Below are 25,409 nucleotides of genomic sequence, written 5' to 3' on the forward strand. Positions count from 1 at the left end.
GATGATTAATGTAGGTACGAGGTAAATGTTAAATAATTCATATTTATTATTCTCGATATATAAATGGATATCAATATTTAAGGAAAATGAAAACACGTAGAATAAAATTTAAACAATGCACAATTCACGATCGAATAATAATATCAAAAATAATGTACGTTACTGTAAAGGATAATAATAACAGTTTCAATGGTAATTATTTCAATTGGAAAATTTTCCAATTTTAGGACAATGCGCAAAGTAATTGTTGAAATGTTTGAAAAGAGTCTTTTTAGAGAAAATAATTGCGAAGAAGTAATTACGTGTGAAACGTGTCTGATGCGGAAATCGTGAAAGTATCGCGTTTCTTCCCTGTTATTTGGAATCGAAGCACGCGGTTATCCGCAAGAAATTCGGCTGTTCCGCATTAATTCTCGGGGCCCCGTCACTCGCCGTTGACGATAGGAGAGCTGCCGCAATTTTTGCCTCCTGAATTTCAATGGCTCGTCCGACTGAAAAACCGTCGCAACGATTTACCCCACGTCGACCACCAAGAGAACAGGAACGCCGACGTGTATAGGCAACACGGAAAAAGGAACGCGAAGGAAAATTACCGTGCGCGCTGCCACCGAAATAAAAGCAGCTGCTGCCACTCGCAGCGAGAATATTTGACTTCCACTCTATATTAGATATGCTAATTTTTCTACAGTAATTTCTGCCTCGTGCATTAGCCTTCGCTCTTAACTTTCGCGTTCCCCCATACTTTACATTCCGTAGCGACTTGGTGAAACAAAAGAGAGCTTTTCTTTCAAAGAAGGTAGAAATTCTGGAAAATTGTTTAATAACTACGGTAGACCGATTTATACTTATTTTTAGAGGCGAAGGAACGGATATATATATATATATATATATATAAACATTAATAATTATTCATAAATTGGTAGTACAAAATTGAATTACCGATCTATTTTCACGAGACTTTTGTTTAATTATGATTTACAAATGTATATGCGGCTATTGATAGCAGAAAGGCTGTTCCTAAGAAATTTTATAGCTCAGAGAATAGCACGGCACATGAAGGGGAATACGACGGAAAGTCAGTAAGCATAAGCGCGATAAAGAGTGACGAAGAAAAGGGGGAGAAGGCGGGCGGGGAGGAGGACGAGAAATTAAACGGACGTCGTCGGGAATTGCTGGGTAATTGAAAACCCGACTGCAGGACAAGGATGGTATCTCGTCGTGAACCTTTGTCGTTCCCGACGCGCGGAAGTCCGGAAACCGGCTACGAAGCGGAAAGGAGCGCGACGGGACCATTCGAACATTAATTCAGATATTTCGCCTGACGAGAGCTGAATATGTCCCCTGTCGCGATAGGGACAGTTTTCTCGTGCTTTCTCCCTCATATCGGGGTAGTAAGAAATCCCCGAATATTATATCTTATACCGAATTCATGCAAATGCGAGACTTTGTGAGAACATGATATTCTCCAAAGTGGTGCATTACTTGTAAATGTAAGACTTGTAATTCTCAGATTTGCTCTCAAAAGATTGAAAATTCTCAAAAAAAAAAAAAATTTATACATAGTATTCCGCATCCGTATCGGGTGAACAATATTATCATCGGGCTGTCCCGCCGTTTGCGCCATTCTCCACCGACTTGACGGCATAACTATGAGATTGCAATTGCTAATATCATGGATCCGTCCTTTGTTGATCTTACTCCGATGGCGCGCAATTAGCGCAGCTCCGTCGAATAGTATTCATCTTTGGCCGCCAATTTGTTGGCGGTTCGGTAGACCGTGTCGTGTACGAATTCTGTGTACCTAAGGTGTTCCGATTGGCCGAGCCGGCGAGCAATTATGTACAGACAACGATGTAAATCCGCAGCGATTAACATCGTCCGCGTGGAGTTTCGACAGATGTTTCACTGAATTATCGAGAAGTACCTCTTTACGCCAACATTAGCAGATATGCAAAATTACGATTATCGCGGTAATAAGATTACATCGATATATCGGAATTTATACGCAACAATGATCTTTCCGCTCCACAAAAAATTAAAATCGAATATGAAAGTTCAGATTTTCTTTTATTAAATTACATCGAAAAATAATTGGAAAATATTAAAAGGAAGTTTTTTCACCGATAATAATATTTTTACACAATGAAAATTGTATAAAATTTGAAAAATGCTCTCGTGAACATTGTAAAAGGTCTTCTTTTCCGACGAGTACGAGTCATACGCGACGTTGACTTTTTTTTTCCCCGATGTAAACGTGATAAATAATTACAGCGAATAATTACAACGTTTTCGTACTCGCACGTTTCAATTGCTCAATTTCAGGGCGCTAAAATTGGTGCTTATAATACCTATCACGAGCTCGAGCCCCCACCCTCCCCCCCTCCTGCGGCCTCGAGCTTTGTCGAACTTCGTGGCAAACGAGCAATTAGCGCAGACATCGTGGCACGGTATTCATCTTTCATCAGCAATTTGATCGTGCTTCGCCGAGCCGTGTCGCGAGTATCCGGGAATGGTCGGCGTTCTGTGATTGAATCGCGCCGACGATACATCTAATGACGCTGCCAGTTATACGTACGTAAATCACGAGATTGGCGGTGTGAAACCCGCTAAGGGCAGAAAGCGCGCCGCTTCCATTTATCTCAATGGAAGTTTAAGCTTCCGCCGTTTCGAACGATTGATATATCAATAAAGGGCGCCCACGATTGCAACACGTGATCCATTTCTAAAATTGCATCGCGCACGCATCCTGAAACGCGAAACGCACACCCGTACGTGTCGTTTTTCTCCCCTCCTATAAAAACGAGCCGTAGTGTGTATTATTAAACGCGGGGGAAAAAAAGGGGGATGAGAATTTTTTCGCGGCGAAGCTCATTTCTTTGCCACCTCACGATGTTGCCCGGTACAACACATCAGGCGACCATTCGCAAGCCGGGTGGAAAGAAGTCACAATCGCGGGCAGGTTCGAACCTTTGTTCGTGCGACACCGGCGGACCATTATCACTAAAGTGGTACACGATCGTGGTCTCGTGCCTGTGTCAAGGGACGCGTCAAGGGTTTTATCGGGGGACCAAAAAGCTTGCCGCTGTCTCGCGTCGAAACGCCGAAATAAATGCTAGCGCCGACGAATAAATCACTCTAGGAGAAATAAATGCTGCTTTCGTCTCGTGTACGCCGACAGGTAGGGGGCAAGGGGGAACGGGGCGGGGGGGAGGGGGGACCGGGACGCCTCCGGGTCGGGGTATCGATCAGGGTCAGTCTAGAATTTCCGTCGAGGACCTATATCAATCGATGGAGGTACGTGCGCGTCGCGGAACCGCTCTTACGACGTCCGTTCCACCACGTTTGTTTCCGGAGAAAAGGAGAGGAAACTCGGTTCCCCCCTCCCCCCTCTCTCTCTCTCTCTCTCTCTCTCTCTTTCTCTCTTTCCCACTGAATTACATCTACCTCAAGAAGGTCTATAAATCTATCCTGCGAACTCACTGCTTGTTTGCAGGCGTGACATTAGCTAATTGGTTGGTTTTGTTGCCATCGGAGATTAAGCATCGTCTTCCGGCAAATAGCAGGACTATGTTCCTCATTTAACTCAATGTTCGTTAATATAATCTCATGTGAATCGACGAGGGACCCTTTATTCTTATTCGTTTTACAGAGCAGAATTTTTATTCCGCGGGATTTATTTGCGGGAGATTTAATATCAGACATGTATATAAAATTTGCAATAAAAACCTCCCTCTGCGAAAGAATGGGGTCTTGTCATCATTATTACTGCCGCGCGGTAACCGATATATTTCACGGAGGGCGTATGAAATATATATCGCCGACTTTTAATCAACGGAGGCTCGCAGCCTCGGTGATCGATTTGTCCTTACGTCATACGGAACACGGAGCGAATCGCATACAAATCCAGCCGCAAATTAATGAGGAATACGTATCGTTACATTACGCTCACCCGCGGGGTGTAAACTAATTATCGCTCGCATGCATTATGAAGTCAGACGAAGTCTCGCGCGAAGTCCACACTGCCCGTGTAATTTATCGACTGCACGCACGCTCGAATCCACTCCGTAAATCCACTCGTTCTTCATCAAGCTGAGAGAGATGTAATAATACCCGCCCCCTTCTCCTCCTACCCCCTTCCCTCCCCTCGCGTATCGCGCGATATCAATTCGTCCGATCGCGTCGAGCAGAGTCGCTCTCGCTCGGACTCTTTCGAGATTCTTTATTTTCGCCTTTGTTCCAATTTGAGACGCGAGATGAAAGTACTTTGATTTTCATTGAATATAAACAAGCCTCGAGCCGCCGCGCGGGTTTTCTTTCGGGGGGCTCTCGGCGTGATTGCGATCGCGCGCCACGGGGGGGGGAAGGATTGCTGCCCTTTCTCGTGCGGGGTCGGTCGCCGTATAAAATTAACGTGGCCACCACGTACGTACGCGCGGTGTGGGATATAATTCACGGCGACCGCGACACCGTGTAGAGCGTAACGAGTAGTAATTAACGTTCTTTCGCGTCTCGCGCGGCGTAACGTTCCTTGCCGCCACCGCGGAAACGAATTACCCACTGCCGGCGAGAATCGAGAAAGCGATCGGTTGACACCCGTTCCATGTTCCCTTGGCTCTTTTTGGACTTTTTATCACTCCCCTCTACGTTCGGTGAAGCTTCAATTTCTATCGTACATTAATGGGACTGAATAATAAAGAAAGATAACATCAAGATTTATGACATGCAAAGTCTCCGCTTCTATGATCTCGGATTTAATATCTTTTTTTTTTTTTTTTTTCTAATTCCTTTTTATCGTGGGCAAGAAACTCGGATATACGCGCGAGCAAAAACTCATCCACCGCTCTCAATTAAATTCTGCGATCGCGTAATTACGTTTCGAATGATTTACACAGCGGTCGCGGAATCAGCGCGGAAGTCTCGGCTCGAAAGTTTCACCGGGGGAGGTCAGAGGGTTGAAATCAGAAACAAGCGTGGAGATATGGAACATGTTCCTTGCGCAATTAGTATTATGAGTGGAGGATGGGGAGGGCTTTCACGGCCAGTTGTTGTTGAATGGTATTTTTCATTGGGGGTGTAACAAGAGTGCGGGAAGATAAATGCGGCCGTGCCGGTTAACTTCCGTCGACGGCCCATCGAATCGGGCGCGATCGATAGGTCGATGGTACTGAGAGTTTGAAGAGACTCATTGTTGGACTACCGCGAGTCAACCCGGTCCGAAATCCGAAATAGATACAGCGGCGAAGTAGGGCGGATTTTTCGTATGAGGCTATTTACTATTCGTTGTACAATGGCGCATGAAATACGGCTGGCACAAGTTCAACCGCCAGTGTTTGCCAGTGTCGTCACCCAAATTGTCTTTCACTGTACGCTGTTACTACAAGCACAACTTTCTGCAAACGCGCACGGACGATCCTCGCGTACACACCTAAATATCGTCCGCCAAACTTCAATAGAGCTCGCGAGTTCGTCGGGAAATGCGCGCGTCACTCGTTCAACACAATAGGATAAAATTTAATTAAACTTGATCAATGATATATGCGATAAAAATTTAGATCGACCGACAATTTTTTCATAAATGCCAAACCAATCACGTACAAAATAGGAAAAATAAGAAAATTCTCTCTCTCTCTCTCTCTCTCTCTCTCTCTCTCTCTCTCTCACTCTTTCATCACAGCCATAAATTATATCTCGTAATTCTTTAGCTTTTTTTTTTTTATTTAACTTGTTTTATTTAACTTGCGAAAAAGTACTAAATGAATTTTCGCTAAAGATATGTTATCAACGTGCACATCTTTTTTTCCGCTTTATCGTATAGGGACACTTCGAGGGCGTTCTATACATCCACGGTTGCTCTTTCAAGTATTGATGGACATTGTTCTCGAAACAAACGACGCCGTTCACAGAACCTATTTACAATTTACGCGAAATGTAGCGTTGGCACAACTTCAACGACCAATTGGCTATCGATTCGCAGGCGTTATGGCAACGTTCTGTTACCCGAGTACGAGTTACACGCTACCGTATACGTGGAGACAGTTATCTGCAACAGGCGCACTCGACGACAGCCACATTGTATGCGGTATGCACGCAGTTATCCGAATTTTCATATGGAATAGAATATATGTATCCGCTACCCTTTCACTCCGAGAAAAGAAACCTCTCGACGTTGAAACCTCGCATGCCCGATAATATCAGTTTTACATAAGGGTTAAAATAATGATACATTTTCCCGCGTATGATGCATTACGTATTCACGCTGTGCATCGCGTGCATTTATATGATTTATATTACATGATACAGCTTAGATTTACGCTGTAAATCATTGAAATATCATAAGTGTGACTACTGTTCGCGCGCTATTTATTATCTCGCCAGCTCGCACTAATGGGAACATTAACGGGCTTGATGTAATAATGCGTAATACGGAAAATTAACGGGGGAAACGTTTTTAATCTCGTTTGCAACGCGCGAATCAAAATGTTGTGAATGCTACGCGTTCGAAAGTTAAATCCTTACGAACTTACGGGCTTACGTCGCACGCGCAGGGTTATACGGGCTTAAGTCCTTTATAGAGTTATAAACTGGCGAGAGCTATACGCTCGTACAGTTAAATCCGCGTAAGCACTAAGAGCACAAAAAGTCCAATTAGACATATATGATACAGATTAACGCATCCAATATGTACGAGGTAATGCCGTTTATTAAACAGTTTCTCCCACGTGGATCGATGCCTTTAATACGTATTAGCATTAATAATCGTGCACAAGGGTAATTGCGGAAATATCGCCTGCCAATATATATTAATCCCATTAAATATTTTCAACATAAATTTTCCACATACGTATACGCATATCGTCGTATTCACGTTCCAGCTGTAATTAGCGATATTCGAGTCCTCGAGAAAAAGTCCCCCGAATGCGAAAGCGTCTCGCTCGTGGCGAGATTATCTCGTTCGCAAATTTCAACAATTAAAATCTTACGTTGCCATCTCATTTTGAACGCAATTTGAATGCCGCACGGTGGTGCGCGACTGTGACACTCGCGATCCTCGCATCTGTTCTCTGTAATTAACGTAACCGCAATCTGCAGATCTCGTGTCTTATGAACCGAAATCGCGTCGCCGATTGATTGCGGGAGACTTCGTTTCTTCTTCGTGTACTCTATAATAGTTGTGCGCACGAAACAGGCAGCTACGTAGGTATTACGGGGGTAGATTGGAGAAGTCCATTACGGATCAATCTGGAGGCTGTCGTTTAATCATCAACTGGGGTGCCAATGGGGGTCCCCCGATGCTTGTAAACTGGATAGCGGGTGATATCAATTTTAGTGCTATTCGCCTCGCCATTATCGACGTCGTTTCCTCGCGCGCACGGCGTAACGACATCCAGGTAACTCTTCCCGTTGTTGTGCAACAATTAAACAAAGACGAAATCACTCTGAATCGAATGATGATCTGTGTGAATCAATGTTATTTTGGTTTTAAGCGAGACTTAACCCTTCGTGGTTACATTGGATCAAAATGACTCGGCCATCATCTTTCACGTTAAAATTAAATTTTTTTTATTAGAGCGCCATTGTTCTATCTTCGTAAAGGTTTCGAATTATATACTGTAATTTTTTAAAGTTAATGTAACTAACTATTATTGCTTTGGTAACACTTTAAAGAAGAAGGGTAAGTATAAATTTTATGAAGTATTAAACATGTATCTGTCTTTAGCTTTCTTTCTAGATAAATAAAGACAGACACATATTTAAGTGTGATTTAAGCAAAAAAAAAAAAATAACATCGGTGCAATCGGACCTAAATCGTATTTCTCCCATTTTTCTGATGTCCCAATACTTACGATGGCCGAAGTATCGTATTGCGGCAGGAAGATTGACGCGGATATAATTCCGCGGGAATCAAACATCGTTAGCCGACGAGTGCCCCCCCCCCCCCCCCCCCGCTGTTCTGGATGCTGTTCTTGCGGCGAACATATTTAAAGTAACTGCCGCGATCGTTACACGCCACCCGTTCCACCCGCATTACTTCCCGGGACACCTTTCAATGAAGACCCGTGTGCAAGCTGCAGCTAACGACTTCCGTGCGCCGTTTCGACGAGAGAAGGAAAAGAGTTTCTCCCTTTCGCCGACCACGCTATACCGGTAACACGGTGTACGCGATAAAACCGTCCTCATTTCGCGCGTTTCCTCTCTTCGCGAGACGTGACGTGAGTTCGTTTAAGATTCGCCCCGGATCGATTACTCCTCGCAACGTGAGCTTCCAGAGTAGGCTGGAGAAAGGCGTGCTTATCTGTTGTTGTTTTTTTTTTTTTTTTTTTTTTTCTTTCCTTTGTAATTTCTTTGAATATTACGTAGCATCTGCTCCATCCTTCGGTGATGTTTCCCGAACGATGACGTATCCCAGCCCGGACGGAGTAAACGCAATCGTAAATCGTATATTATGTTGACATCCTGATATCTCCATCGCCATCTCTCTCTCTCTCTCTCTCTCTCTCTCTCTCTCTCTCTACTCTCGAGTGACTTATACTCTGAATTACCGCTTTAACAAGATCCAAAGTTTGGTACGTCTATGGGATAAGGCATGAGCGTCACGGCCGAAAGTTTTGTCGGGTCGATGAGAAACTCATTCTCCGTTAAAGAGAGGTAAATTCCTTTCGGCCCTAATTACGGGACCCAACGGCCCTCACGGCCGTCTTTATGGGGCTATAACGTGAGGATAATCGTTGTTCGTAGTGCGCCCAGGCTCCGGATGATTCTACGGGCTCCTTGGTTTCTGTCACTCTGACAATACCGCGCTGAACGATCGATAAGGATAATTTACGAACTATGATATCCAGGCGCGAGCGGCGCGACTTTGCAGAAAATACTTTTTTTATGAGATTTAAATTCCGCTTTGGATTTATGGTCGTTTTCGTTCTCTCCCTTTCTCTCCTCTCCCCCCTTCCCCCCTCCCTTAACTTTTCATAAGGCAGCTTCTCACGATATGATAGATCGCCATTGTGCGTTACGGTCGATGACGCGAACTATAGGGTTTGTGGATGATTGATGGAAATAATTTGTCGGTAATAATATCTTTCAAGAAGAGCACTTGCTATTTTTTATTATCCCTCGCAATCAAACGTAAAAAATTTTTTTATCTTCTTTCCTCCAATTCTGTGTAAAATTAATATAAAAAAATCAAGATTCCGCATTGCAGCTGCATCAAGAGTGCAACTATAAACGCACGTGACAGTCACGTGTCAGTTTATGCGATCTGATGGGAGGATAAAAAAAATAATATTACGTATACGTTGACTAAAAATATATATTAGTCTTTATTTATATTTTTTACGGTCGAACAGATCGAAGCGATTTTTATTTGTTGCATGTGCTGCGGTAAAAATAATACGAACAAAATGAATTTATTTCAATCGAGTTGCAAAGAATCACTTAAACTTTAATAAATTAACACCTGAAAAACAAATATTAGATTCAATAAATATTAGATTTAAAATATTTAAGAAATGGTTTTTTTCAACAATCATCTTTTAATTAAAATTGCGTAACCGTTAACTTTTTAAAGTAAAACAACGCGAAGTATTTTATGTATTCTACAGACATACAGGAATATTGACGTCCGCTGAGGTCACGAAAGAAGAACCGCGTTCGAGACGATAATCGTGAGGGTACGAGAAGATCGGAAAAGAAGGGCGGGCCCTTCTTGCAGCCCCTGCACGCTGCTCCCGAATTCCTGCGGCTGCGGTCGCGAAAGGATGCATGTGGGGAGGATGCGGAGGAACGGCGCCGGGGAGGGAGACGGAGGAATGTCTGCGGTGCTGACTGCGGAAACGTAATTTCTCGCTACGTTGCAGTCGGTAGACCTTCTTCCTTGTGGCACCGCCACCTTCCGACCTACGACCTCTCCTTTGCTTCTCATCGAGGGTCGTCGTTGTCGCCAACGCGCCGCGCGAAAACGTCGGGCGAGGCAAACCGCCGGAATTTCCCGTTCCCGACTGAGTTTTCTTTCGTTTCCCTCACGTTCCTTTCCTCGCCGTTACCCTTCTCTACGTCGTCCTCGCTTCTCCGCTTCTCTCAGCCGCGCGAGAGTAAGAGTGAACCGTCGACAGAATTCTTCCTGCGATATTCCGCAACTTTGAGACCATCGGGATGGAGATATGGACCTTCAAGAGCTAATCCTCGCCCGAAATGTAAAAATGTCGCGCGGGCGTCGTGTCGAACCCACCACGACCGTAGCAACGCGAAACTTGAAAGTTCCAGATCGCGGAAGCAACCCCCGACGAAGGAGGCATATCGTTATTTGTGTCTCGTGTCCACAAATTCTGACGCGAATTGCCGAGAGTTCGGCCTCGTAAGAAAAATCCTACCGTGGTCTCGCGGTCGTCGTTCGATCGTCTGACGCGCCCCTTACATCAGTGACGACCTGTCTGGCCCCCCCCTCCCCCCCACCCCGCGTCATTTCCTCTCCGATCACGTGGGTTTTATCGGTCCCAGGGTTCGTGACTCTTTCATCCGGCGAGTTTTCGGACCGACCTTTGCGTTTCGAACGTGTGGCTTCCGTCTCCGGTCTCTCCGGAAAGGACAAAGGAACGAAAGGAACTTTATATCTTTCATGGGTCGTTTCGTGCTCCGGGATAAGATGACATGCGGGTACGGCATTTACGACACGGACGTAGGCCACGTAATTGCGCCCGTTTATATTATGCGCCGATGCTACACACGTCGGCTATACGTTTATTTATCGAGAGCCCCCGGTGGCCGCCGTGCCGATCGCGACAGCTGCAAACCGCGCACGGACTTTGATTGTTGTTTATTCGGCCAGGACGTCACACGTGTCGCTACACATGCCGCGAAACTTTGGCGGGCGAGCTCTCTCTCTCATCCCCCCTCGTGCCAAAAGATAAAACGAGAAACGAAACCATTATTGCTCCCTGTTATTGCGATAAATGTAGTGGATCTGGCGAACGATTGATTCTTGCGAGCTGCATTTAGCGTGTATAAGTTTTTAATTGTTAATTTTAATTAGCCGCGATTTAGCCTCCCCATACACGTCCGGGGTGTGTATGATTACAATATAGAACATTCACCTCTCGTGTAAACCGTATAACGCCCGCAGTGTAAACCTAATGGTATTCCCGTGAATCGATCGAGCAAACGTGCTCTCTCTCTCTCTCTCTCTCTCTCTCTCTCTCTCTCTCTCTCTCTCTCTCTCTCTCTTCTCCGGAGCCGGATGGATAAATGCGGTAATTTCGAGCGGGCAATATTGCACAGAGGTTGGCTGCAAAACCTATCCCACGCTATCACGGTTGTGCCATCGCAACGGAATATTATCGACAGCGAGGAGAGAGGGAACGTGGCACAAACGGAACGGGAGCGCGCGGGACGGCACAAACTCGCCGGAGCAATTTTTCTCGACGTCACTCGTGCGTTCGTGACGAATGGTCCCCCGCGAATTTTCGGAAAGTTCCTTCCTTCCCGCGACGGGCGGCGAGCTGCTCTCCTGATTAATCGTGTTTCGTCGGCCGTCCGATATATCCATTACCTCGCACCTGTGCGGCCCACCTGTTCCGCCGGCCTATCTGTCTATCCTTGGCGGTGCCTTGGCTGGCAACCTCGCGGCCTCGCGTTCTCACGCGGCTGCGAGAAAACGCGGAATTAATCAACGTTTCTTCAAAACGCGCGCCCGGCCGACCGGCCGGCGGCGCCCACTTTATTCCTCCGACGCCGCCGTCGAGAAATTGCGACCGCCACAATTTGTCACCCGACCCTCTTTCTCTCTATCACTCTCTTTCTCTCTTTCTCTCTCTCCCTCTCCCTCTTTCTCTTTCGTTCTTCCTCTTCTCTCTCTTCCCCTTCTCCTTCACATCATCCCGTTCACATGTTCCCATATAACTCGACGCCACTCGTACCGGTTTTAAATTGCGTCGGGATATTTCTCGCGGAAATAATGCCGGGCTAACGAATTTGTCCCAGCGAATAGCGATGTTATCAATTCGGCGCCTGCCGCCGAATTTAATTCGCTACCTCGATCGCGTTTCCCGGTTCGCGAGATACGTCGCGATGCGACGCAATACAATGTCGCGACGCGACGCGATGCTCTGTCTATTTCTCTACACTGCCGAATGGCAATCCTCTTGTCACATCGGCTCCCTTTTAGCGCTCGACAGGGTTTTCGAACGTGCGTAACTAACGTGACAGGAATTCTTCCCAAGCCACGTATGTTAAATAAAAAAAGTGGATCAGTCGCGACGTTGACTGACTACAAAAGGAATCTTTTATTGCGAAAATAAGATTATCGCGTGCGGCATTGTGAACAGTATTATGTAATAGCCTACGGGATTGTTGAATGCTCAATTTGACATCGAGAAAAAATTTTCACGTTCAACCCATCATCGAGTCTTTAATAATTAAAATTTTTTACTAAAAAAAAAATGCTATCAATGTTGAAAATGCTTTAAAAATGCGTTAAATATGGTTCGTGTGAATTTTTATATAGAATAATAAAAATACAAGCGGAGCAAACAAATATAACGCGGTATTCTGTGCGGTATTCTCGATCTCGCAGAATAATTAAAATAAATTTTTCTGCGCTGTAACGCGATAGGCGGCTCAATTTATTCGTATTATCCTCAGCCTTTCGATGGAGACACCCTGGAAAAGGCTGCCGCGCCGGCAACGACAATGCTGCGAGAGATAGGGTCGTGGGGAGGCTCGAAAAGTCGGACGGCAAGGGAGAAGAGCATTATCGGAAAAGAGCTTTGCCACTTTATTACGCGATGTCGAGGACGAGGGCAAACATTTGTAGCGTATGCTCAAATATTTTGCTACCAAGCAGCCCTCCGTTTCTCCCTGTATCGAGTCCCCCTTGCTTCACCCGTTCACCGGCTCGGCATCAACCTGCGACTGCCACTCTCGGGGTGAAATGGACCCCATTACGAGAGGTATAGAGCGCCCGAGAGAGGCTCGAAACGCGTACGCTGTGGCTCGTATAATCCTCCCGTAACCAGCTCGAAGAAAGATCCTCTCATCGTCGGAGACAATAACCTGTTCACGCGCGCGTCGTCCGTCGACTTTCCGTTATTCGGAATTTCAAATACGCGTGTCGACGACAAGAAATAAAAGTTTATTTCAGAGAGAGAGAGAGAGAGAGAGAGAGAGAGAGAGAGAAATATTTTACATAGTTTGTCGATATTTTATCATTTATCGCATACGTTCTGTGCGATACAAATTATTTATTTTTAATCCTGAAATTTAAATCTTATTTTGAAATAATATCTTGTGAATGATTTGTTCAAGTTCTGAAAAGTAAACAGCGAATGTACCAAGAGCGCATGATGAATGTACATACCTACTACGTTGTGACGTACGTTCCTTCGAATAACAAAGAGCTAAAATATGCATTGGCAAACAACAAAGAGCTAAATTTAGATTGAATTCATATATGTGTATATTTATATGTGTGCGTGTGTGTGTGTGTGTGTGTATATATATATATATATATATATATATATATATATATAAAATGTTTGAAAGGGTCGTGATCGCATTATGGCAGCTTGGTCCGAACTCCAAGAGGAGAATCATGGGTAAAATCGATATCGCGTGTTCTATGTACCGATATTGCTTCTCGCGACAAAAATAGGTACTCCAGTGGTTAATTGCAGTGGAAAGCGCAAGCATTCTCTTCTCTGAAGAGGTGTTTAACAAAATACTCGAACTTTCGGAACGTAATTGCCGTTATAAAATAAAAATAATTCTCAAAACGGTTTTATTAAACATGTGTAAGATAAAAATATTACAGATCAAATAACATAAATTGCAACGATTATTTTTTATTAAAGTTTTTTTTTTTTATCGTTACTTCTGATAAAATAGATTTACAAAATATTTCGATATTAATCCCGCGATTAATCTAGGTTATTAACGTACGCCAGCAACAATTAATCCTTTCATCGCACGTTGACTTAAAGGAAAAACCACAACATTTATCTTGCGCCGCCACGATGTTGTTTCAACGCGAAAACCATGAAATAAAATTGTGCGAGCTAACGAAACTCGCGCCGGCGGAAAGTTAATTTGAAAATTTCAAGAAAGTCAGAGTGTGTTGCGTGACAATATATCATGTACTAATTATGACGTACCGTGTTCTTGCTTCAAAAAGAGGTCAGAGAATAATTACAAACGGTTGTAGCTAGAAAGGGTTGTTTCAGAGAGGCGTCCAACAGTACACAGCGTTATGTTTCACACAACTTACCCGGTGGTTTTTCTTTGCCGGCAACTCTAATCGGCAGTTTAATTAAACAAACTATTTTAATTAAAGTATCGAGGCGTATTAAGAAAACCAACTTTTAGATATCTCGAGTTTATTTTTTAAGCCATTTTCAATCTCTCTCCTTGTTCTTGTTTTAACGAAGGAACTCGGTTTTATAAATTAAAATGTAAAATTCTTGCGAGGGAAGTTCCGAGAGTACAAATTTGTTCGAGGATACGTTCTTGTCGCCGGTAAACAGTTTTTTTTTTTTTCCCAGACTGCCCGTGTATCGCGTAAATCAGTTTTCTGCTCGTGGTTAAATAATCGATTTACTCGCTCGAAGAGTCAGCGGCGGTAAATTAACTGTGCTCGTAGGAAGCTTTCTTCGAGTGTATCACACGATGCAGGTTACGTCCCCGATTTTGCGACAAGAGGACGGGGGGAAAAAAGCAATGGCAGAAGCAATGGCACGACGAATTTAACGGGTGGATGAGCAACAACACATCGTGATTATCTCGCGTGTCCAAGTATACGAAGTTTCCCGACATTTTCCGTGAATTTACGTTTTCCACCGGACCACGGGAAATTAAACGTCGATAGGAATGCCGATTTAGCTCTAGAAACGCCGAGCCGTTGGTTATACGAGAAAGCTATCCCGTCCGTATGTGAGATAACTAAAATCCGACGTTTATTCCTGTACCTGCCTCAGGAGAGGAACATTTGTTTATGATTTCGTTTTGCGGAGACAAATATAGGAAAAGGATTTTGTTCCCGCCGTTCAAAGCAGCGGTTCTTGTTATAACGTGACGCTTTTCTTGTTTTTAATTTTAACATAATTGTGTATTTTCTAACAGATGAGCGTATAAATGCACTGAGAAAAATGTTTGGTATGTTGGTTGAATAACAAAAATTTTATTTTTTTACTAACCGTTTAAAACTGTTTATTGATATATGATCAATCAAATCATTGTCTCGTTGATAATTTATTGAATTTATTAAATACACACACACAAAAAATACACAAGACACATTAAACAAAAATACATTTAAAAAAAAATATTTTACAAAAATACACAATCACTTAAAAATACTTTCTATCATAACAGATTATAACTTATTATTTTGTTGAAACAACTAAAGGAAAGTTTATTTTGTTTGGAACTCAATTTTATATTACTGTTTACAAAATGTGAGTAACCAAATAAAATTGCGTTATTAAATCAAAAAGTTTGCTTATCTAATTAAAAAAAAAAAAAATATCACATTTCGCTATTTTAATAAAATTGTCTGATTTGAAAATCGGCTATTTGTGAATAATCCTCTTTTTTTCTTACAATTACATTTGTACAACTTTTTTCTCAGTGCGTTTACGGTTGATACTTGAACGAAGAGATTGCTGAGAGGGAATAAAAATTAAATAAAAATATAGGCGATAAGTAAAAGGAGGTATTTCGTGGCGAGTCAACGCTCTGGAAAACGCGTGTTCTCGCCATTATCGAAAATTCGCCGCTTCGATTACGTACGGTCAGCGGATAGCGTGCTCAGCACACATAAGCGAGGGGAGACACCTTGCATGGTCGAGCAGCGGCAGCGGCGGCAGCAACGGCAGCAACGGCAGCAACGGCAGCAACGGCAGCAACGGCGGCGCCCGGCGGTGCAACTGCACGGCGGCGAGAGATAGCAATTTCAGGTTTGCACACTCGACGACGTGTTCCTTCCGCGATCGCGACGGCGCGATAGGGGATGAATTAAAGAAGCGCTGATTTAGCGCGTCCGGCGTCGCGGCGCGCCTCCATTAGCAAAAATTAGCATATGCTCGCTCCTGAAACGCGTTATCGCGCGAAATGGTACGGAACCGGAATTATTTTCTCCAATTAGAAAGGAGAAGAGTAGGAGGGAGAGGCGAGGGAGATGGGGGTGAAAGAGGGAGGAGAGAGAGAGAGAGAGAGAGAGAGAGAGAGAGAGAGAGAGAGAGAGAGAGAGAGAGAGAGGAAGGCAGAAGGCAAGAGGCGATAAAAGCTCTTCCCTCGCCACCGTCGGGGTTGCTTCGTCCACGGCAATCGGTCTTCATTAGCCCGGCACGAACTTTTCCTCCGGCTTAGCTGAAATTAAGCTCGCATGCTCGCGCTAATCGCGCGATAACGAATTACCGCGGACGGGCGGAGCCGCGAAATCTATGGGAGACGATGAAGGGGTGGTGCATTACCGCAATCGGCGATTGAAACAACCATCGGTCGGCCCAAAGGCATATCGGATTGATGGCGTCGGTGAACGAAGGAATCCGCCATCACGAGGACAGTTTGCGAATTGGGGAAAGCGAGGCGAGGCTATTAATCCCGGGCCGCGTTTTCCGCACTGGCTCTCTCGCTGGTTGGAAAAGGATGGAAATGGCGAGGCGGTCTCGGGGGAGCCTCTGGTATGCCTCTTGTTCGACGCGTTATCCGACGGCGTCGTTTGATGGGCTCCAATATGTACTTTCGGGATCTTTCCGTACAGAATCGGGATCTTAACGAAGATCATCCGCTCTGTTTATACAGAGCTTCTTTCGTCTATGGATTTGTCTTTGAGCAATTTAGAGAAGGGAGCCTTCTCCGCGGGAATACGTTGAAATGGCGAAAATGATCGCGTTGATACTTTACAGCGGCGTATAACTAAAGGCTTGGGATGGGCTGGACGGTTTTCAAACGTATATTTATATGCTAAATGAAGTATACGTGGACCTGCAGATATACTTTCGTTATGTTGAAAGATGTACGTCCTCGTGAAAGCGAGGATTACGGAATGGCGAATGCGTCGCGAGTGCATTGAAAGCGGGGATTTGTCGGGATGGAACAGGAAAAATTCCAGCGGACGCGGAGGACAATGGCATAGCAACTTGCGAATTAAAGTGCTGGAAAAAAACAAAAAAAACACGATTTATCTAGCTCGTATCGCATTTCCTCGTGGCAATCGCGGGCAACAAAGACGGGCCGAAAAATGCTGCCGCGCATTGCGCCCCGATTCTTTCGCCGAGAAGCCGCCTCCAGAGCGAACTCGGCTTTCATCTGATTTCCACGAATTGAAATGCACACGAGCTATTTGAATTTGTATGGTAAAGGTGACCATCAATGAAAGAAATTTAAGATAGATCGCGTTTGCCTCTTGCGTACACAAAAGAACAACTTTCAATTTTTATACGCGTTTGCCGTCAAACAATTGCGAAAATCACTCACTGTTTGCCGCCCTGTTTGTTCGCACGCATGAACGATCCAATTTATAGCCGAGCCAATTTTTACGAACTTCCACGTCATCCAGTTTATTGTTTATTGAAATCGTTGAGCGAAGCCAATTTTGGTTGAAATCGAACGGAAATGCGAGCGATACTTTTTTTATCGCATCGTACACGCGCGCGCGTGCGCGTTCACGCCGATTTTCGCGAGGGAAACAAAACTGATGAGGATCGGGGAAAGCAAGAAATGATTTCTCCCATCGGGAGAAAACTTTATTAAGCACGTAGAACGGATGGGTAATGACACAGAGTCAGCTTTTCTCGCGCTACAACGATTGCCCACGTTGAAGTTTCCCAGCTCCCACAGATTCCCACATCCAACTCCCGAGACGTTAAGAAACTTTGTTTGATTTATGTCGACTGTGTGCATCGGTCTGTAACTAGGAATATATCATTATCGATTAATCGATAACGCCTTTTGTAAATATTGAATGTAACAGAAATACGTGAATTGGCAATTTAATGAAACGCTACGCAGATATTGCTGATTTGTACTTGCGTATTTAGCCAGACATCTGAGTTAATTTATCTACGTACCAAAACAGATTTATATTTGTTAATATAAATCTTTCCTTTACATCGTGAATATTTTAAAATATACATTTTAAATTATATTTTATATAATTATATTTGTATCTCTCTCGCGCGCGTCATTAAAATAAAATTTCAACGATGACTTGGCATATTAAAATATCTTTTGATGATGTAATTTATTTCGTGATATAAAATAATATCAAATTTCTTTTTAAAGAGATCTTTGACTTAAATTTGAAATAATCCATGCGAAATTATAATATCTCTGTCGAAATAAAATATATAATTTTAATGAACGGAGTATAATATTGCATCGGTAATAATAAACATTTCAAAGCGGGGGGGGAGGGATCATCCACATATCCAACAACAAAATTAATCATGCGGGATCTGATTCGAGTTTGGTTGGAGTGGATCAAGTTTAAATTAACAATGACGCGTGATGGATCAAAATAAGATACGAGAAAAGTATTTAAGAATCACTTACTGTAATTGAGTTCCGCTCCGAGCATCGACGACGAGCTTTTCGGCTCAAAGACTTCGTTAACTGCCTCGCATTATTGCGCGCGCGTAACTCTCATTATTTCTCATAAAATATTCTTCTCTCGCTCTTCTCATTACCAACTACCATTAAGTCCAGTTGAACATTCCACGTGGTTCGGGAATGCGAATACTTGGCGCACCGTGACACGCGATTGGATAATAAAATAGGAGCTTCGACAACATTGGTCGCTTGTATCAAAAGAGATAATAACAGAGAATATCCCTCTGATTTAATCTCTGATCGTTGTGTGGAAACTAACAGGCGGCGGGAACTCGCGTGAGAGCACGTCGTCGCTCGAGTTCTTAATTCCAAACTTTCGTTTTGCTCTATGTACGTTAAGAAGTTAACGAGTCTCTTTTCGCGACGTACCATTCGCTTGCCAGGATTCCCCTCCCCTCCCCTCCCCCCAGATTGCCCCGTTAGTAACGGGTTTCTTTTTAAGAGTTGACGATAGGCGAGAAAGAAATAACGACTGCCTTTCAAAAATTCCAAGCACGACTGCACTGTCGCCCCGCGAAAACCACCCTGACGTCCTCAGACGGAGACGCGTAATTTCGTAAAGTAGTTAGTCGTCTCCGTGCGGGGCTGAATATTTATTTTCTCGCTCGTGTCGGTTCTCCTTTTCTTTTCCGCTTTTCATCCCTTCCGCGTTTTCCCTTCGCGACGCAGCGTTTTGTCTCTCGAGAGGCGCATCAGCGCACGACGCGCATCCTCGCCCTTCCCAATAAGACGTCAAGATGATCCGCGAGGCGGTGAGTAAGCTACCGAGGCCGCATTAAAAATGTAGATGCAATTAAACCTCGCGACAATCCCGTCTTCCCGAAACGTTCATGGGGGAACATGATTTTTACTTCCCGTCGCGCTTGGCCGCACGATGAGCGATTTCGCATAATTAGATGGAGAACCAATTACTCTCCTGATTAACTTAATCCACTATCGCGGTTGACACCGAATGGGACCCGCCGGAAAAACTGTAGTTAGTAATTTAATAACGTGTTTAATTTAATAACGAGCGTGCGAAGGAAACTTTCGCATTTTGGATTAGGAAATTTTAATCCCGCCATAACTCACACGCGATCCGCTTTACTGCCGTATTATATACGACAATACGATACTGAATCACACGAGAGGGGAGGGGCTCCCTCTCGACTAAAGCTAGTTTTCGTTATGGCGACGTAATGGCCACGACATTACTCTTTCCAGCCGGTCGCATGTTTTATTCGACGACGTCGATGGAGATGATCCGGCTGTGCTGCTTAACGCAAGAACACGAATGCATTTTGTAGACAATATATATGGCCGTTGTCGCGCAGCGACAGTTGGATTTCGCGACGCGATTTCGTCCCCTGCGGGAGCCACGACGGGGCAGGGAGGGGGACGAACAAAAGTCCGAGGGCGGGCTCCCGAGGGCTGAGCGGATGTTGGTTCGGTAGTATTGCTTTGGTTTGCTTTACAATTCAAAGAAGGTCCGCGACTCTTTTTAAGTATTCAGGATGCAGCGTCGTCGTGGGAGTGCGACAGTAAGTGATGGTTTTCGCGACCATCCCCGTCTTCCGGGACGACGAGAACTACCTAGCTCCGAGTGCTAGTCGTACGCGCTTGAGACGTTTCCCGTCCAATAAAGTTACGCTCGGGGAGAAGCAACGCATTAATTGAAATCCATTTATGCATCCGTCCAGATAGAGACAGAGAGAGAGAGAGAGAGAGAGAGAGAGAGAGAGAGAGAGAGAAGAGAGAAGAGAAGCTTGCTGCACCAATAATTTACTAGCATCACTAAGCTCTTTGGAAAATTCAGGCGTGAGATAAAGCGTGTGTTGAAAATACTAATAGGAACACCAGATGATGAAGCGTCGACGAACGACGGGATGTGGATGCGCGTTATTATTTCATTCATCGCGCAGCATCGGAAGAGCTTGAAAGCTGTTTCTTCCGAATAAAAATCGGAGATGAAAAAGTAGCGTCGCTCGCCAACTCGTGCGTCAACTCGAAGTAATTTTCATCGGCTGCAAGAACGACGAGCGTAAAGCGCGCGCGCGCGCGCGCTAAAAGAATTTGACAAATTCGAGACTCGACGGGTAACAGCTGGAAATGCGAATCCTCTAAAGTCTCCAATTACGATCGTAATAACATCCGGGATAGCACGGGATAATAATAAAAAGCGCGCCCTCCCCCATACCAGCGACGCGCGCGGTCGGGATCGTGTAACGCGTGGTCATTAACAGTGTGTGTCTTGATTACAGAACAAAAATCGGCGAACGGGGATAAACGCGAAATTTGATCGTCCGACTCGTAACTCCGTTCGTTTTTCCCCGTACGCCGGACGGAATTCGCGTTAGGGAACTCGTCGCCGCCACTTGCAGCCGCATCGCGCGACGGGAAAAGGGAAAAGCGCCGAGCGCTGAGTTTATTTTCGACTCGCATACCGACCGGGGAGTGACGAGCTTTCTGCTCTCCTGTGTTTCGATGCCAGGAGATATTGCGCTCGCCTTTGACGCATGATATATTACGCCGGCGATTTATCTTCTTCCCTCTGTTTATGCTCATACGCGACATTCCTCACTATCCTCCCCTCTCTCTTCCCTCTTGCTCTCTGGTGTCATCGGGGAATGCCTCCCTCTCGTCTCTGTCTCGTCAAAGAGGTATAATATCGCCAGGTTGTTCGCGCACCGCCGGACAACGGATAATTTCGCGAAATTACGCGCCGGATGCTTAATTGCTTTTGCGCGCCGTTCGGGAAGCGCCAATTCCCGCTGCATTTCGGAGGCCACGTATTTGCCGCCGCCGCCGCTGGGTATCTGCTTAACCCGCTTTTACATCGTTTCGCGAAATCCGTTTCGGACCCCGATAAACTTCGTCGGTGGATTCGGCCGCGCGAGCCCGCTCACGAATTTCCATTACGCGATCGCGTTTGTAAATCGAATCGCTTTCGCAAAAAATGCGCGTTTTCACCGTTACTCCCCGACAATCGGCGCATTTACGACCGCACCGCACATATTTCGAAATCTGGATATTACTCCTTTTTTTCTGTCATTTTTTTTTTATACATCAAAATTCCGAATTGTTATGTATGGCTGGTGTGCATTCGAAGTGAGGTTCTTTCAGCTCCTCCATTTCCGCGAAATCCTGTTTTTGAGCAGCTCGTTTCCGGGACTGTTTAAATAATAAACACGACGTCGCACCGCACTACACAAACGATCACCTCGAGCTTTAAAATAAAAATCAGCTTGCGAAAGTGCGAATCCAGCTTGGGGAGCGTCGCGACTCTGAAAAGTCGTGACAACACGAGACAAATTGCATCGGAAGCACGACGCGTCTTCCTTTTTAACGACAGAAGGAATATTTTCTTTCGTACCTGCCATCTCGAATATTCAATTCGCTCGCGCCTCGTTGATTATTTCTCGAATATATTTATTTGATATGTAATTTTGCCTGTATAAAGTATATTAAAAAAATGAGGTATTTTTAGCATTTTATTAAATTACTTTCCACGCGTCGGAAGATTAAGCGTCGGTAATTTATCTTAAATAATGTTTCGCTGTTAAGTGTCTTCGAGTATTGCTAAATGATTTATCTGACACTCTGAATAATCTATCTGCAACTTCAACGAGAGCCCCAGAGCGAAGTCTCAAAGAGGAGGAATTCAGACGAATGAAACATTGGCACTTTCAGCCTTTTCCATTTTCACCTCCCATTTTTCTTCGTCACTCCGCTTGAGCTTGCGAAATAGATTTCGCTGTTTTACGTGAAAAATTTGTGCCGTAACTAAAAACCTTTGTTACGAAATACGTACTCCCACGGACGGGCATATTTTATCGCTATGGGGAAGCCATTTTTATTTATACCACTCCCGTGAAAAGTTGCCCGCTTTCGAGCATTAGCGGATGTGGAAAATTGGACGTGGACACGCGAGCCCGACGACACACAAACAGGGCAGGGCAAACTGCGCGTCGACAACGCCTAAGTAATTGCAGCCCGCGTCGCATTGATAACGGACTTTGACATCTCGTGGATTCTTTTTCAACGCCGATCCGGCCGACAACGTTGTTGCCTCGCCCCGGCTCGCGCGAAGCGTGGCATTCGCGATGCGATCGTATTATGGGGAGGAAAGTTCCAATTTAATGCGCGCGGCATCGTACCGGAGGAAGAGAGATCCGACGCGCAAGCGGTTGCGAAAGCAATTTCAATTTAACTTTTTAATTATAAGTCGACACGGGTGATAGGCCATCCGTGAGCTTATGCATTCCATTGCTGCGGGGTGAATCTGTGAAAATCACCGACGGTCGCCGCCGCCGCCGCCGCCGCCGCCGCCGCCGTCCACGTTCTCTTCTAATTTACGGTAAACCAAATTTACTGCCGGTATCTGCTCGTGATTCGAACATTCCCGTTGCTTAATGCACGAATCGCTTTCCCTTTAAACACTTTGACGTTGCATCGCTCAGTTTATCAGAGATGTTTAAATTACTCGACATAGCGTCCGCGCCCGTTCAGCGATACGCTCGTGCGCGATTTCCTACACGTCATTAAACCGAAATTTAATTATCCGACATCTGCATATTTGTGAAGAGAAAGAAATTAAATCGAGGAAATGTATTCAGCTCGTACAAAGAGTCTACGAAAATCATCACGCACCGAGAGAAAATGAAATAGTTCCGCTAACCATATTTATGACACTTATGAAATTTAAGTATTTGCAACTAGCTTTTCAAAGTAACAAATACGAAAGTAGTATTGAATACAATAAAAATATAATCAATATATATATGTGAACAATATATATGAATTATTAATTGAAATAACCATTCAACTATAATTACATAGTTATATAAACTTCATACAAATAGAATATATTACATTTTTTCAATTTAAACAAATATTTTTGTGAAGTGAGCATAATGCCACAATATCATTGAGATGAGTAGCAAAAGAATACATACTGATCACAACCAGGTATATAATACATTAGTTTATCTAACTACAAATGACACGGGCGATAGGCCATCCGTGAGCTTATATATTCCATTGTTGCGAGGCGAATCTGTGAAAATCACCGATGGTCGCCGCCGCCGCCGCCGCCGCCGCCGACGTTCTCTTCTAATTTACGGTAAACCAAATTTACTGCCGGTATCTGCTCGTGATTCTAACATTCCCGTTGCTTAATGCACGAATCGCTTTCCCTTTGACGTTGCATCGCTCAGTTTATCAGAGTTTATTAATATTACTATATTTTTTTTGATTCATATAACTTGTTGATTGTTCTTATTACAACTTTGTTATATATAGTTGAGGTTATTTGTGTACAAATTTCTAGTTGCTAGTACGACTTTTTTTCTTCTCTGAGTGCGATCTGCGAGGGCTAAGTGACATTTACGATCGTGCTTAAAAATTGTCAAAGGCGTTATTTTATGGTACTCACAGCTTAATGACTATCACGTGACAGGCCGGGATTATCTCGCAGTTTGCGTATGCAACGTCATTAAACGGCGAATTTATAAGTCTAATATCGATGTTACCAGCGGTATTAAACTTATAAATCCCAGCGAGTTCGTTCACCGTTCGTAATCTGGATTTATTAATGTCGAGCTTTGCGAGTGAATTGTATCCAAATTGAAAATTGAGAGGGGCCGCGACGATAACAAACGCAATCGCCGTTGCAATCGTGATTGCGACGCAACCCACAGTTGCGTTTCGTAATTTGTACGCGATACTCTAAGCGCGTATGAATAATTTATACGAGGATGAATATCGTTAGCTGTTATTGATTCGTCCTTAGCGCCTATAATCACACATTACTACGCGAATGTATTTTTAACACATTTATTTATAACGAACCTACGAACCTGCGCTTTTAAGCGGAAAATTTATGTGTCAAATTTCTCCATCATTTAATTAATATATTATATTATTCGTCCTTTAACCACACGTAACATCACGAATTATTTGTGTACTAATTGCGATCTTACGATCGCATTTTAAAAACAATTTAAACAAGTGAACACTTAATAAAAAGTCGTTGCTATTGGCGTTCGTCGAAGTTTTCCTTCCGTGATTACGACCGCGGTATCCAATCCTCAAATGTTTTCAACAGCTTTATAATAGGATGGGATATTGCTCGAGAAAAAAGGAATCGATGCGCATTGATTGAACGGCGAATTAAAATTTTACCGAGGAACAAATGGACGAAAAAGCAACGTGTGCCCGTTGCCTGCGCGAGCGTTGTGTACTCGCAATCGCGAACGAGCGGTTCTACATAACGTGCGTAGGTGTGTGCGTGCCAATTTCGCCGCGATTTGTCCGCATGGCACACAGAAGGGAGACACACGAGGGGAGACGTGTGAGAGAGACGCAATGGACGCAAAAATGCGGGTTGTAAGCGTACGCACTTCCCAAAGCATATACATCTTTGAAATGAGAATCAAACGGCGCAATGTAATTTAGAAAATATTAAAGACGCGTCAGAGAAAGAGAGAGAGAGAAAGAGAGAGAGAGAGAGAAGAATATATATCACGGTCTCAAATATATCAGATAAGATTTTATTTCATTACACGTTACATTTTTCTATTTACACGTGGAGAATTTCGTAACATTCATCTTTCTGAATTTATGAATCGGGAGAAGAGGCGGGATATTCATCCATTCATTTTATAGAAGCTTCGCGCATGTAATATCTATGAGAAAATTTACAAGCCACTCCAAGCGCGCGCGCGCGCGGGGAGCGGCTCGGGAAACTTCCCTTGCGAAAGCCTTGCCATGTCGGGGAGGAGCTACCTGCGCGGTAAATGCAATATCCCCGTCGTAGATGGCCGTGTATTACG

At 44.2% G+C, this 25,409-nt stretch overlaps 1 protein-coding gene across 6 annotated transcripts in view; it reads left to right on the top strand.

Moving 5' to 3' along the window:
* NLG-5 (neuroligin 5) overlaps positions 1-25,409 on the top strand; it is a 185,658-nt gene that overhangs the window by 40,568 nt on the left and 119,681 nt on the right. The gene's annotated exons all lie outside the window — the stretch shown is intronic.

This window comes from Pogonomyrmex barbatus, unplaced genomic scaffold, assembly GCF_055798465.1.
Source record: "Pogonomyrmex barbatus isolate J1 unplaced genomic scaffold, ASM5579846v1 scaffold13, whole genome shotgun sequence".
Lineage (NCBI taxonomy): Eukaryota > Metazoa > Arthropoda > Insecta > Hymenoptera > Formicidae > Pogonomyrmex > Pogonomyrmex barbatus.